We start from the raw sequence: 14,484 nt of genomic DNA on the forward strand, positions 1-14,484 counted from the left end.
TAATGAAGAATTCACTGTCACTCCAAAGTCACAGAGTGACTCTTTTTGCTTGAGGAAGGAACCAGATTGGGTTCCGAAACATTGCTACACACTGTGAGGCCTACCTTACAATGTCAATAAATAGGATTTGATGTTCAGGACTTTGGAGTGCCGGTGAATTCTTTATTTTCCATTGATTGATGTGCAGCGCCATCCGCATTCACCGCTGCACACACCCATAAGCAGTGGGGATCTCTTTCCAGTCAGGAGTGTGATGGGACTTGGACACTGTTTACTATGCCACTGGATAGCACTGACCTACGGGTGTAGGTCTCTGCTATTTCTCAGGCCACTTCACATAACTCAGCAGTCTTGCCCTTTTTTAGCACATTTGCTGCCAACACCATCATAATGATTGCAGTGTATCAAGTTTGCCAAATGTACCAATTATTTGGATACCACATTTATGAGGAGACAAATTATTCTTAATCACAAAGCTTGGTGGGAGCAGCACATAAATGATGCCAGTAGACAACAAAAGACCCACACTCTTTCTCCTCCTCACTCCTCCCTTTTCACCCCTCCCACCCACTCTACAAGAATATCCATCTGCATCCACTGAAACATCTGCAGCCGCAAGTGATAAACATGTAAGTCTGACAGGTGGTATTAGAGGCTTACCTAATGGTACATTAGGTGGGAAAGTGGGTCAGCATTTGGGCCAGCTGGGGAATTCGCCGCCTCAACAACTTTGGGGCCTATACTGCACCTCAGTGACAGGGAACCAGCCACCATTTTTGTACCCAGTAGGTCATCCCTGCATGCTACCAACTTGTGGAAGGCAATATCTCTGTGTCAATGGACCATGCAGTCAGTGGCAGTGGCCACATAACCATAGACATGTGGTTTGGCAAGCATTGGAAGGGATGTTACACCTTCTTTATGCTGCACTGGGTACATTTTCTGGCAAGGTTATCTGTGACAACATAATCAACCTACTGTCCACACATGTGCTTTGCCTGGCACATGTCCTCAATCTGGTGTTGCAGCAATTCCTAGCTGGTACGTTGGCTTCCAGGATGTCTTGTAGCAGAGTTGAGGAGTGTGTGGCTACCCTGGGTGGTCATACCCATTGAGTTTGCCTGGCTAAAATGCAGTGGTAAGCTGCCTGACAGCCACCTGATATGCAATACACCCATGCACTGGAACTCTAGCCATGCTGCAGTTGCTGCACCCGCAGCATCCAGCTATCAACAAATGTGTGTGCAATTATGGGATGAGGACAGGCTCTGGAAATCTATTCACCATGTCAGTTGTTTCTGATCCAGGACAAGTCTACCGTTTTGTCACAATTTGAAGAGGCAACCAGAATGTTGAGCCACAACAAGGTGAGATTAACAAAATAATCCCACTGGTGTTCCTGCTGGAGCAAACACTGTGTTCTGTAATAGACCAGGCACTAGAGTCACAGCTGCAGAAGGAAAAGGAGGATTTCCTGTTTCCAGCAGGATCATTTTGCAACTGACTCACTGTGAGGCAGAGACAGCCTCAGGCAGAGGAGGAATATAAGGAGGATAGTTGGGGTGCTGGGATGAGGAGGAGGGGGGCATGGTGCAGGATTCCATGGTACGTTTTACCCTTCCCAAACACTGGGAGTTGAATGTGGGGGCTATTGGCCTGGGCCCTTGCTATAGGACATTTGTGGGGAATGGGACAATGACTGTTTGCCTACCCTATTAGATCCCAAATATAAGGGAAAATTAAAGATCTTATGTTGCCATCCCAGAGGGAGCAAAAATGCACCACTTAGAAGAGGTGCCACAAAATGACTTGGCCACCTTTCCAGAGGTCAGCATGATTCTCTTTCATTGGCCAATGTGCCTCAATCCACAATTCACTGAAAAGAGCAGCAGTGGAGGTAGCTTCTTTTAAGTAGTGTGATATTTGGGGAACTTAGCACAATGGTAAGCATGTAGGGATTAGTCTCAAAGACGTTTTTTTCTTAACAGAAACAATCTTTATTTTCCTATTAGGCTAGCAGCCACAGCAATCCCACAAAAATAGCTTTAATTCAGCATATAATGAAATAAAGTTTTTTATCTTCAGCACAACAACACATATTGGCTCACCATTCTCAGGTTGTCCCACATACTCACATTGTCCCAGCCCCTTAATGTTTTTTTCTTTTGCAGCACTGCTGCTCTAGCCTCAATCCTCAGGGCCACTATCTGTGTCCTGACAACCTCAGTAATGTTCTAACCTGCACAATCGGTTTCATAACCCACAGCTCCCTGCTGCACCCGGACTCCACTCTGACTCCTGGGTGGAATTCTCCTGTCTCTCAGGTGGAGCCCTCAACACTAGCCAGCACCCTATTCATGAGGGTTGTACTCTGGTGCACAATTACTGTAGGTGCTGGTCGCTACTAAAGCATGGACCCAGGAAAGGAGTTTTCAGCCCTCCCAATTCTTCTTGAAATCTCCTGGCTCCAGGAACCCACATATGATCCAAAAAAACAGAAAGGACTGAAAAGCCAGCTCTTTCTTGGTAAAAGCAGTTGCTTCCTGGAGCCACTCAGCCCCTCTGGCTGAGAATCCTGGGTGACTTTAAGGCCACATAACACAGTGCTATTGCCAGACAATATCATCCAGGCCTGGCTGGGCAGCACTCACGGGCAGTGTCTAAACCAGGGGTTTAAAACTCAATGTACTCGGGGGGCACTGGGCAAATTGTTTTTGTCCCGTGGGGGCCACTTGCCAAATTTCATGCTTCAAAATAAAATGTAACTATATATGGTACCAGTGTTAATGTCTGTGCATGTTACAAGCATTTACAAGCGGCAACTGTCATCCAAGTTAATGATCAGGTGACAGTAGTTGCATGTAAAGCCTGCACACTGCATGTAATGGTATGTGATATGATTACATACAGTTAGGAATCAATGACTATCCCTGGATACACGATCGTGCATCCAGGGAGAGTGATTGGTTTTTAACGGCATGTAATCATATCACAAACCATTACATGTAATGTGCAGACCTAAATAAGCAATCCTTTCGGCCGGAGTTCAGTGAAGACTGTCAGAACACTGGCCAAAAGGATCTGAGTGCCGACACTGACAGGAGCAGCTATGCGATCTGCATCTGACAGAGATGCAGACAGTGTAGCTGCTCCCGCAAGTCAGGTACACGGTCCGTGACATCGTGCCTGACTTGTCAGCTGGCTGGGGACCACATAGTACCAGAGTTGGCCCATGGGCCGGTGCTTTAAGATCCCTGGTCTAAACCATATGATCCGGGATTACCTGGGGTCCAGGGCAGATGCGGACAACCATAGAACCAAGGATCCTATGAACCTTTTGGTGTTCAGGCTGGACTACTGGCTAGAGCTCACACAGTATGTGATGGAGCTTTTGGTAGGCCCTACAACAAGTGTACTTTCAGGAAGGGCATTCTTTGGAATAGCCGATTTTTTTTACAAAGATTAGTCCTTCTGCTTATAGCTCATGTTTCTCCTGTTCAAAATGTGGGAAAGTAAAATATTTACACTCTAATGTTGTTTTTTTTATTCTATGCAGTCAGTACAATATGTCTGGCTTTTTACTGCCAAATATTTCTACTTTTATTTTGAAAATGTGGCCTAATACTAAGTGATTAACTACTGTCTTTGGAGTCAGTACAATATTCCTGTCTTTTTTTGTGTGAAATATATACATTCTAATTTTGATTTTTGGATGAAAAGCTGCCTGGTGTCTGTCTTTCAAAATGTGGCCTACTAAAAGTGCTTAAATACTGTGTATGGCATCAATAAAATTACAGCTTTTTACTGTGAAATATTTGCACTCTACTGTTGATTTTTAGATAGAAAGCTGCCTGTTTGCCCTTTTCAAGATGTTGCTTACTACTATGTTTAAATGCTGTTTATGGAGTCAGCACAGTGTTGCTGGCTTTCCACTGTGAAAAATGTACACTATAATGTTGATTGTTTGATAAAAAGCTACCTGCTGTCTGTCCTTTTGAAAATGTGGTTTACTATAAGTGCTTAAATGGTTATTAAACCCTCCGTTTTTTTGCATATATCTACTGCTAGCAAGCAGTAGATATATGCAAAAACATTTTAAAAAAACAAACACTTTAAAAGTGGTTTAAACTTACCCCTGTCTTCGCCGCGAGCTGCTGTCCGAAAATCTGAAAATGCTCAGGCGGCCGCAAAGCATCTTGGGGCGGACGCATGCGCAGTTCGGATTTTCGTCCGGGAGATGAGGAGAGACACAAGGTAAGTCTATGGCGTGCACCCGCATGCAGACACTGTCGGACCAGAAGTGCCAGCAAGGACAGAGGAGTCAGCGCTGGATCGGAGACCCCCAGCAGCGCTGGAGGGACAGATGAAAATGACAGGAAAGAAGATCGGATTAGGAAACATCATTTAAGGTAAGTGATTTAATTAACATTGGGGGGAGGGAAAAATATTTTTGACTTTAATGTAACTTTAAATACTGTCTATGGAGTCAGTACAATATCTCTGCCTTTTTTCTGTGAAATGTTTACACTGTAATTTGCCTTGTGTGTGTCCTTTTAAAAATGTAATTTTCTGGATGTTGCCTCTGAAATGTTATAATTTATTTTTTTATTTATTGATAAAAAACTTCCTCATCTCTACCTCTACAATTGTGGCCTAGTAAAAATGCTTACATATTGTGCAGCACGTCTGTACAATATTTCTGTCTGTTGTCTCTTATATAATACACTCTCATTTTTATTTTATGATAAAAGCTGCCTTATCTCTCCCTCTTACTGTGCAGCTCAATCAAGCTGCTTACTTTCTCTCCAACCACTGTGCTATATCTGTGTCTATTGTTTATGAAATTTGGCACTATCATGTTTATTTAAAAAGAACAAAATGTCTTGTCTCTGGAATATGAGGTTGTAGTTTTGAAGTATGTTTGTGGACTCTGTTTTGACATTTCATAAAACCTTTAATACAATACACTGTGGTATTACAAAAAAAAATCATAAGCCATACTATGAAATTGTTTTGCCACTGGCCATTTGGTATGAAGATGAAGGTTTTAGCTTATTTTTTATTAAGAATACACTTTCCTATGACTTTTAGATATTTGCGGCTGCTACTTTTACTGCATTCAGGCAAATACCGAGCATTTAATAGAAAGGAATGGTGTTTCCCATGTTGTCCTTTCCCTGTGGTACTGTATTCGTATTTTTTTCATAGGAACATGTCCCCCATGGCAGTTCCCAGCTCCTAATGTACTTTGCTTGACAATTCCTTGCCTATCAACCTTGAAAATGCTCAGAATTGATTTTCAAGATTCTTTCTCATAAACTTCAGTGGGGTTGGGATTTAAGTTTGCATTTTTCTGACTTTGCCGATGCGCTCATTCCAACAGGAGATCAATAGCACTAAGAGGCAAAAAAGAATGAAGAAAAAAAGAGAAAACAGTATTTGATAAATGAAAACGTGTACTGAGGACCCCATTTTCAATGTTTTGTATATTGTTCTCCCCTATGTTCACCTTTTCTTTTTGGTAGTTTTTTTTTGAGTATGTGCAGTCACAAACTGGATGTTGTTGGCTGCCTTGCAAAGGAAATGTCTGGGCGTCTGGTGTGTTGCTGTAACTTTAAGGAGGAAAGGGCTGCCTCCAGGTGATCCTGATCTCTGTTTGTGCATTTCAATATATGTCCCATAGTTAAGAACTGAGATAGTGTAGACCAGGCCTCAAAATTTCCACTCGCCCCCTTGCAATTGGCGAGTGAAAATTGTGGGGGGCGAGTAGAATGTCAGCGCCCAAACATCTTTTGGACGTTATTAATCTGAGTTGCCCCACTCAGTGTGACCCTCGCTTGCAGCCATATTGAGTGGGGCACTCATATTAATAACGTGCTTGATAAGTCTGACCCAGGGGCGGACTAGGCCCAGGGCAGGGTGGCAATTGCCCCCAGGCCTCTCTGATACCTTTGCAAAAACACCCCCCGCCACCGCAAGCACTTAATCTCTCCCCTCTTGGCCGCTGCAGCAGCAGAGCGGCCGAGAGGGTAGAGATTAACTGCTTACGGCGGTGGTGGGGGGCGTTTGCAAAGATATCAGAGAGGCTTGGGGGGGAATTGCCACCTTGCCCCCGGGCCCAGTCCGCCCCTGGGTCAGACTAATCCAGCACCTTATTAATCTTAGTGCCCCACTCAATATGACCGCAAGCGACGGGCATACTGAGTGGGGCATCTCAGATTAATAACGTCCGAAAGATGTGGACTGGGAAGGGGCCTCTTTAAGACTGCTCTGACTTTAAGACTGCGGCGGCGTCAGCTGCCATTGGTGGGAGAGGAAGACTACTGAACTGCAGTTGGCCGGCTTCTGCTGCGCAGGAGATAGAGCCAGCTGGACGTGTAGGAAACCTCGCTGCTCCCCCACCATCACCAGGAGAATAAGAGGTCAAAACAACTGTAAGTCCCTGTACTTTCTTTGTGACCTCTGCACTGCGTTACATACTGACCACTGACCTCTGTACTGTGTACTGACCTCTGTACTGTGTGTCACACCCTGACCTCTGTACTGTGCATCACACCCTGACCTCTGCACTGCACATTACATTTCTGACCTCTGCACTGCGCGTCACATTGCTGACCACTGCACGTCACATTGCTGACCTATGCACTGCGCGTCACATTGTTGACTGGTGTACTGTGCGTCACACAGCTGGCCTCTGTATTCTGCATTGCACCACTGACTTCAGTACTGTAGGGTGTTACTGATCTTTATACTCTGCGTCACACCGCTGACCTGGCGGAGTTAAGGCCGGGGCAGGGTAGGGGTTAGGTGGGGCAACTGGTGGCGAGTAACTTTTAAGGCCTGGCTAGTAGCTTATGACTTTAAATTTTGAGCCCTGGTGTAGACCACATATATCAGAGGGGCCTTGATGTGGCAGAGGCTACCATTCTTTTTTTTGTTTTGTTTTGATTACGTACTTAATGGTATCTATGGAGGAACAGCCTTGTGACCCTCATATGGTGGGTTGGGGGCTTCTGTAGTCCACTGAGAGAATTTGGCAGGGCTGATAACACTGTTTGCAATGTCAGTGCAGCAATTGTTTGGATTTCTGACAGGATCATAAGGTATTTTTGCACTTATCGAACAGATATAACAAAATCCTTTCAAATGCATTAACTTTCCTGAGCAATTTTAATGGGTCTACCTATCTATATATTGCTCTAATGAGCAATCACTGCTTCATCACGCTGCTCTCCCCATGCATCAGATTCAAATTATGGTTTAGGCCATGACATGCAAGAAGAACAAAGAAAAGATCTGTTGATGTCTGTTGATCAGAAAATTTTATTGATAAAAGAAGACCTGTCTTCTTGCTCCAAACTCCTAGAACGCCTACACTACAGCCTTCTTGAGCTCTTGACCTTGGCTTTGGCTGACTGATCTCCTGGTTACTGCTCTAAGGGTTCCATGACTTGTTTCGGCTGACTACCAACTTTGGCATCTGACCTCTGGCTTGGCACTGACGTACTGGACGTCTCCATTGTTTTTTTGCCATTTATGTTTATTGTAGTTTTCAATAAACTCCTTTTATTTTCTAAACCTGCACTTTAGGTTTCTGTCTGGTTTCTTTGTTCCCTAACAGTATGCAAGGACCATGAACTCTGACAAGATGTTTCAGCTTTACCAATAGTTGGGCTTCAGGATCACCAAAATACAGAGATTAGGGAGTGAGGTGAGTATAGTAATGTTTGGATATAGGTTTGATTATGCAGAAGGTAGGCTGTCCCCCTACACACATAAGATTTTATTTTCAATTCCGATGTGTACCTTTAATGATTAGAATACTTTATTAAACAAGTCAGTGGAGTGATGCTCTGGCTGTAGAGTCTGGTTAAAAAGCTAAGCCAGAAAAAAAGTTCGGTACAAGACTCTAAAACATATTAGTGTCATTGTGATGGAAGTGTGGGCAGAACAGAATACACACCAAGATCAATAGTAGTTTAGGACCCGTGGCAATTGTGTGGGAGGGTTCTTTATTGAGATATTCAACAAGCAAAGGGTTTATAAAGAGGGAAAAGTCTCAGGGCAGCAATCCAGGCACAGCAAGGGAGCAGGTAGCAAGATCTTAGGGAAACAATATATAGCACAGCAAGAGATAAGTCCAGAGTCACAGGACAACAATTCAGACACAGCAGGGGCCAGGCAGCAATAATGATACAGCAGAGATTAAAGCTGGATATACACAGTTGTAATTTTTCATTGAACCTGCTAACTGAACGAAAAAATAACAGACTTCTCCATCCATGCACACAGCATCCCGCTGTGTGCTTTGTATTCTGACAGTGGAGGGGCTGCCACTGTCAGAATGATCAAACAGCAACGGCAGCTGATTGGCTGCCATCACTGTGTGCCCAAAGGTTTTCCATCCAGCTCCTTTGATCCTCTGATCAAAGCATGCTGGACAGAAGGGTGCCAACAGGGCCAGCCAATAGGTGCATTTTGGCCATTTCTTGATGAATTCATACAGTGTATATCCAGCTTAAGTCCAAGTTCAAAGGGCAGTGATCCAGCCTCAGAAAGAGATAGACAGTGATATGGTAAAGCAGGGATTAAGTCCAGGGTCACAGGGTAGCAATCCGGGCACAGGAAGTCGCAGGCAGCAACATGGTAGTACAGAGTCACAGGGCAGCAATCCAATAATGGCAAAAGAAGATCAGCAGGGACACAGGGAGGCAATGTGGAACATCAAAATCACTAGGCAGCAATCAAAGAGTAGAAATTAATGAATTGTGGCTTCTGGCAATTGTGTGTGAGATGCTCTTGTGGTTCATTAGTGAAGAGTCCAACAGCAGGAGGAAGATTAGTGTGGGCACAGCAAGACTTCTTGATCTAAGGTGGGCAGAGGAAACAAGTCTTGTACACCCAGCTGCAACTTGGATCTACGCAGCCAGCAAGGCAGCAAAAGGTACAGAAGGAAGGAATTACCTCTTTGCTGGCCCCAGCTCAGGTATTTAAACCTTAGCAGGGGTGAGATTCCACAGCCAGGAGACCTGATGCATGGTGTTGTTGTGTTCTGTTTTTGTCCAAGTTTCACTCCTTCTGGCTCAGCCACATCCAGTAGCACTGCCTTTGTATCAGATGGGCACTGCAGAGTGCTGGAAGTGGAACAAGGATGGCTCATGATAGCCATTTATGAGCATCTTACTATGAATTCATTAAGTTGCGTTTAAAACTGTGCCAACATTCCACTGAACCTATGGGAAAATCTGCAAACTTAATGAATACTTTCCTTTAATGAACTCAGTCCTCAAGTACAGGGTGCATAAAATAATAAAACCTGCTTTCCGTTAATTTGCTACTGGTTTCTCAGCAGAAAATCACATTTATTAAATCAATTAAATGACTATAAAAATTATTGCAGTTGCTTAGATGATGACCCATATGAATTTGGTGCAGGTAAGTTAATTATATTTGCTTAATCAGAACATATCCACTGTGGGAGAGATCCATGACCTTACATTTATTAGCAATATCATTATTTTTTTAATAATGAATTAAAATATTCATTGTGAGTCATGCCTGATAAAAAGCAGAGAATGAAAATGAAACATCTCTTTAATTGCAAATTATTAATCATTTTTTTCATTTATCAGTATCCAAGAAAAATAATTATCAATAAAAAAAAATTAAGAAAAAATATCAATCCACGGCAGCAAATAAACATCCATTCTCTTTAAACATCTTTTCTATTCCTAGCTTTGAAGTACTTTGAAGTACCATTATCTGTCTTCTTGAGCACCTCTAAAAATGGGCAAATGTAATTTTTTAAACTTGGATTAGTTGAACTGATATATATACTGTATATATATATATATCTATCTATAGATAGATATATCTATCTATAGATATATCTATCTATAGATAGATATAGATTGATATATCTATATATATATATAGTGATGTGAAAGAAATAAGTACACAGCATGGAAATTCTCGTTTTCAACATGTTTGAACTGCCAAACATTAGATCTGTATTCTAACAGCACCTACAGCTGAAGGTGATATATGTAAATAAAAGCACAAGCAAAACGTGCTTTTTCAATTATTTATTTAACAAAAATATAAATAGATGTAATGGTGTACTGTGAAAAAATAAGAACACACTTGAGCAGGAATTACTTTTGTATAACTGCCAATCAGTCTCTGACATCAACTAAATGAAATATTTGACCATTTGTCAATACAACATTTCTTCAGTTGCAAGATGTTTGTGGGTTTCCTTGCATTAACTGTCCATGTCCAAATCCCCCTACACAATTTAAATGGGAATTTAATCAGGGATTTGAGCAGGGCAGTTCATAATCAACTATTTTTTCATTTAGAGGCACTCTGAGATTGATTTGCTTTGATACTATCCAGAATGTATAGTTGACTGGATGAATGCAAGCTACCCAGGCCTTGAAGCAGGAAAGTAACCATAAACCATAACATTTTCACAACTATGCTTCAATTTGTGGTAAACATGTCTATTGTTACTGTCACCAAACAACTCTATCTTTGATTACTTAGTCTTCAGCATAGTTCCATAGTTACATAGTATTTGAGGTTGAATAAAGACATATGTCCATTCGAGTCCAACATATTGTGTGTGTGTGTATGGTCCTATTGGTGTGTAGTATGTATAGGTCCCTGTGTGTTCTCAATCTTAAGAGTACTTGTACCCCTGTATATTACTGTCCCTGAGGAAATCGTCCAATCGCCTCTTGAATGATTCCACACTCTCAGCCGAAATCACAGTGGAATTATTGATTTCAAATCATTTGGTGATCTTTTTAAATATCTTGACAGACTCATAGACATCCAACTTTCTTTCCGAGGTACATAGAGGGATCTATTGATCTTGGCATAGTGACACTACAAACATTAATAGCATAAAGAAACCCAGAACCTAGATATCTTTAATAATTAAAGGTTTCTAAGGGCCTGTTCAAACAACGTCCGTTTTCTGTGCTGCCCTGATCCGTAAGCTCCTGCACTAAAAATGCATCCCAATGTATCTCTATGTGTTTTATGGGCTACAGTTCTCATGTGCGCAGTCCGTTCAGGTTACGACAGAAAAATACTGAATGTCACATTTTGTACGGTCAGGAAACGGTCCGGAAACGCAAAACGCGTAAAAAATGTGTGAAAAACGCACTGCACTGCAGCTAACATACTGACTCCAGCAAAAAATTATATATTTTTTTAACTGGAACGCATCAAAAATGCAGCAAAACGCGGCAAAAACACATAGCACCGCGTCTGCAGATCCACACCTGATCCGGACCTGATCAGGACCTGAAACTCATGTGAACAGGCCCTAAACCCTCATGTTTTTTTTGCATATATCTTCTGCTAGCAAGCAGTAGATATATGCAAAAGTAAGAAAAAAACGCTTTAAAAGCGGTTTAAACTTACCTGTGTCTTCGCCGCGCGCTCCTGTCCGAAAATCTGAAAATGCGGCCGCAGGCGCATGCGCAGTTCGGTTTTTCGGCCGGGAGACGAGGAGAGACACAAGGTAAGTCTATGGACGTGTGCACCCGCATACAGACACCATGGGACAGAAAGTGCCAGCAAGGACAGAGGAGTCAGCGCTTTATCGGAGACCCGCAGCAGAGCTGGAGAGAATGCTGAAAAGTACATGAAAGAAGAAGAATTTAAGGTAAGTGCTTTCATTAACATTGGGGGGAGGGGAAAAGTTTTTTGCCTTTAATGTCACTTTAACTTAAGTTTATATAAGACAGTTTCCACCTGCATACTCCCTAAGTAGGTTCTAATCGTTGGCACCTAATCTGGAACACCCAATTCTAATTCTATGGATATAAAGTTGTGGTGAGTATAGGGGTGTACTTATTTTTTTCCATATGAAATATCTGCATTATAGTTAATTTAGGTCATGAAATTAAATATCCATTGTCAATTTGATGTGTTATTTGTAGATCAGGAAAATAAATATCCATTGTCAATTTTATGTGTTATTTATCTGTAGGCACTATTTGAATCCAGATGTAATGTTTGCCTGTTTAAACAAGTTTAAACAAGTCAACAATGTCCATGGGATGTAGTTATACAGGGTGAGGGTGTAACTCCCGGGGCGGGAGTTGATGATTTATATGAAGGAAACCAACTTGTTGTTTTCCCAGAAATTTAGTCTATTCTGGGTGCAGGAGGTTGACGATTCGTAGAGCTTTGGGCGGGAATAAACCTCCATTCCTAGGTACACATCTTACCTGGTAGCCAGACCTTGTTATTAGTCTGTACACAGGCCCTCATATATGTCAACTGACTGATGCTTAGATGCTTACGACTCTCTGTATTGCTCTTTTTGCTGTGAGATCCTGCTGCTTGGTCGGTGTGCTGGCAGAACACTAAAAAGTTACATGTTTGTTTTGCAAAACCCTTAGGGGGTGTCCTTTTAGTCAGGAACTGACTTGTTTATTTAATGGTTTAGACAAGCAGATGTTTTGTTTGTTTTATGCTAGGGACTTGCTGTAAAAAAGCCCTCCTGCACTGAAACTATATTTGCTTGCTGCCTTGCTGAATAAAAGTGCAGGAAAAACTTCCATGGATTGTCCTTCAGTGTCTGTCTCATGCATGGTTTACCACTGCCACTTGCAATTGAGTGTGCCCCCTTTACAATGAATATAAAATTGGCTTACTGTAAATATTCTTAATAAGTGTTAATTTTTTTAAAGCCTGCTTTTGTATAACATTTCTAACTAAACATAACTGGGGCAGTCATCTTTTATTGTTACATATACAACATGCAAGGTGCTTAGTCTGTCGAAAATACCTAAAAATGCAATGACTAGGCTGTTCGTCAAGTATAGATGCACTTAGCACACCATTGTTGTATGTTGTAGGTGTCCAACACACTGTACACATAGCTAGTTGGAGCGAAAATCTACAAATCTAAATCTAAAATATTCTAAATTTATACTTACAACTAGCAAATGTGCTTGCCATATAAAATATCAGGGTAGAATGAAAAGTACTGCCTCCATGTCTACTACTCCATGGCAAGAAATATTTTAATCAATTGAACAGAGAAATGCATTTTAGACTATGCTATATAATTTAGTTTATTTTTTTGCTACATAGCTATTAGAGAGCTGTGTACATTTTTGTTACTGATAATCATGCTTTGTGAAACCATAACAGTAGAAGACCGACTCTTTTGGCTTGCGTGTCCTGACAGCATTCTCAACTTCTTTACTGGATTTCTAGTCTGAGAAGATCTTCTTTCTATTATGGTAAAACATGGAAGTCCCAGCTTTCATCTCAGCTGAGAGAACCCAATGAACATGGTAGGGTGGTGAGATTTAGCCTCTCAATTGTTTCTGTAGTGGCAAAGTTAAAGACTCTTAGCTTTGGTCTTAGTCTTGGAATCCAAGGAACCCATCAATTACAAACCTTCTGGTATCTGAGAATAGCGACAAAGTGACTCACATGCCTATTCTATCAGAATTTAATTGTGTAATCAGTCATTCTTAATCAGTCCATTAACATGTTCTCTGTGAAGCTCATAATATGATGTTAGTGGTCCCTATACAAAAAGAGTGTGATGAATTCAACAATGAGAAAGTTCCAGAACATCTACACACTTTTATAGCACATTGGCAAAGTTAATTATATAAATAAATAGGTAATAGGTAAATAAGTAAATAGGTACATTAAAACTTACAGGGTTATTCACTAAAGAGTGAAGAGTTTGGAGAAGGTAGAAGTGAACAATCTAGGACAGGGGTCTCAAACTCAATTTACTCGGGGGCCACTGGACAAATTTTTTAGCCCCGGGGGGCCGCTACTATATATGGTACCAGTTTTAATGCATGACAATGTTACAACGGCAACTGTCACCCATTCAGGTTAATGATCGGGTGATGATGAGCTGCTGCATGTAAACGTCTGCACACCGCATGTAATCATATGTGATACGATTACATGCTGTTACAAAAACAATCACAAAACAATAGTGTATCCAGGGATAATGATTAATTCCTAACTGCATGTAATCCTTTACATATGAGTACATGCGGTGTGCAGGCGTTTACATGCAGCAGCTGTCACCCGATCATTAACTTAAATGGGTGACAGTTGCTGCATGTAACTGCTAGATTAGGGATCCCTGTGCAGGAAAACGCAAGTTTATGACACAGGAGTCCGCAATCGCACTTGAAATATAGGTATGAATGGGGCGTAATATACACACACAGAAAAATACAACCCCCCCAACACTAATACACCCCCCCAGAAAACACATAATAATACACTCCCCCCAATTCCAATCCCCCCCAGCACACATAATAATACACTCCCCCCCATTCCAATCCCCCCACACACAATAATACACTCCTCCCCATTCCAATTCCCCCTTTACACATTTTACACATAATAATACACTCCCCCCCGCACACATAATACACTTTGCCCCCCCTTCCAAGCCCCCCGCACACATATAATACA

This window comes from Nanorana parkeri, unplaced genomic scaffold (assembly GCF_000935625.1).
Source record: "Nanorana parkeri isolate BGI_ZX_2015 unplaced genomic scaffold, ASM93562v1 scaffold36, whole genome shotgun sequence".
Lineage (NCBI taxonomy): Eukaryota > Metazoa > Chordata > Amphibia > Anura > Dicroglossidae > Nanorana > Nanorana parkeri.